Genomic DNA, 2,500 nt, shown 5'->3' with positions numbered 1-2,500 from the left:
CAATGCTAGCTACGCTTAGGCACCAACCGCACATCTAACAAGGATAGACTAGCGTACCATAGTAGTATCACAAAAAGCAACACATGCCACTTTAACGCCTATCTTTTCCCAATCATCAGCACAAATCAAATGCTGGCTAGCACCAGTAGCACGTCAAACATAGATCAGCAAGCACATCGTCATCGAATTGCCACACAAACAGCACCATCCCAAACTTCCAAAGCTAGACCACAACCCTGGATCGGTGTCGCAGAGACCTAACGAGGCATCCCCACACCACGCCAAGGCCCCCACTCGGAGGGGTATTATGCCACCGACTAGGAATCAAGCAACAGTCACCCAAGCTCGCGCTCAAAGGCAGTCTGGCACCTTCATCCCTTCCCATGCTCACCCACGGCTCCCCCCCTATATATACATATTGCACAAGGAGCTTGGTGACAGCAACACCCATTGCTTTCCCTGAGGATGTATATTTCTTAGTATGCGCACGGCGTCGAGGCACAGGTGAAGCCAACGGGGCTAGTTTCTGCGCCCTATGTCGAGGAAAATCAAGGCAACGGGCTAGTGTATGGGCACAACGTCGAGGAGACTCAAGGAGATGGGGCTAATTTTCAGGTCACCGTTCGAGAAATCAAGGCAACGTGTTGGGGGGGATGGCCTCTTTCATGGGTCGTGGGGCTTGGCTTGGCATGCCTCGTGTGTGCTCGATACAGCCTCACGATTCTTATTTGCCCATCAACCATGCCGGGCACCTATGAGAATGAGACCCCATGGTACCCCCTATATATACATATTGCACAAAGAGCTTGGTGACAGGAACAGACATTGATTTCCCTGATGATGCATAATTTTTGGACACACACGACTTGGGGGCGAGGGGACACGGGAGTGGGGCGCCAATGGGGGGCGTTTTGGCCCCATTTTCGTCAAGAGCGGGCGTCTTGGCCATGCCTTGAGCGTGCCAGCCTCGAGAGCCTTGGGCGTTGGACACCCTTGGGGCGCCAATGGGCAGCAGTCCCATGGTTCCCCTATATATACATATTATACAAAGAGCTTGGTGACAGGAACAGACATTGATTTGCCCAAGGATGCATAATTGTGCGAAATCGTCCATAACTCGCTCGAATTAATTCGGATTGACACAAAATTTTGTAGGGATGCTTTTTATTATAAATGAAAAGCTTTGAAATAAATAAAAAAAAAAAAACAAAATGTCATGTTTGAGGCGTAAATGTTTGTGTCCTATCCTTGGTCATGCCTTGAAGCGATGGTTCCCTACTTGTTGGAATGTCGCTCAAATCAAGTAGGAATGCCATTGAAAATTTGTGTGGGTCGTTGTTAACATAGACGAATGGACTTGAAATGAAAATATATCATATTTGGGTGTTTGTCCCTGTCGCCTGGTGATAGGCAGGCAGATAAGGCTTTTAGGTATTCATAAGTGGCTTAGATGAACTCGAAAGAACACGAGTTGATCGGATTGGAACTCATATATTCAATTTACTATGTACTAAGTAGGAACTACACTTTGCTCCCTTCATCGTTTGACTTGCTTAGAAATCTGCTCATGGTTTGTCAAGGCCCCTTGTTCCTTAGACCGATGAGGATGGGATTGGGTTGCTCATGGGCATGTGTGTGGCAAGATGCCTTGTTCCATTGGTCGTTCATGGGTGTTCGTGTACGAAGTAAACTTGTTCCCTTGGTCGTTCATGGGGTTGTGTGTGGGAAGAAGCCTTCTTCACTTGGTCGTTCATGTGTGTTTGTTTGGGAGGTAGCCTTGTTCCCTTGGTCGTTCATGGGAATGTGTGTGGCAATACGCATTGTTCCTTGGTCGTTCACACCCTTGTTCCCTTGGTCGTTCATGGGTCTGTGTGTGGGAAGAGGCTTTGTTCCCTTGGGTAGCCTGCTTGCCTTGCCAGCCCCGTATGCATTGTTCCCTTGGTCGTTCGTGGATGGGTTTGTGCGTGGCAAGGTTGCCTTGTTCCCTTGGTCGTTCATGGGCATGTGTGTGGCAAGGTGCCTTGTTCCCTTGGGTGGCTTGCCTTGCCAGCCTCGCTTGCTTAGGTTTCCCAACACACCTGTCGGGCACCAAGGGTGGTATTAGTCCCCATGTACCCCCTATATATACATAATGCACAAAGAGCTTGGTGACAGGAACAGACATTGATTAGCCCGAAGATGCATAATTCCCAACACCATGCCTTGTTCGTCATACACGCTTCTGGGCACCAAGTGGTGGTAGTCCCCCATGGGCATTTGTGTGGCAAGGTTGCCTTGTTGCCTTGGTCGTTCGTGGGCATGTGTGTGGCAAGGTGCCTTGTTCCCTTGGGTGGCTTGCCTTGCCAGCCTCGCTTGCTTAGGTTTCCCAACACACCTGTCGGGCACCAAGGGTGGTATTAGTCCCCATGTACCCCCTATATATACATAATGCACAAAGAGCTTGGTGACAGGAACAGACATTGATTAGCCCGAAGATGCATAATTCCCAACACCATGCCTT

Source organism: Lactuca saligna, unplaced genomic scaffold (assembly GCF_052625555.1).
Source record: "Lactuca saligna cultivar CGN05327 unplaced genomic scaffold, ASM5262555v1 scaffold_58, whole genome shotgun sequence".
Classification (NCBI taxonomy): domain Eukaryota; kingdom Viridiplantae; phylum Streptophyta; class Magnoliopsida; order Asterales; family Asteraceae; genus Lactuca; species Lactuca saligna.
This window is presented reverse-complemented; position numbering follows the sequence as displayed.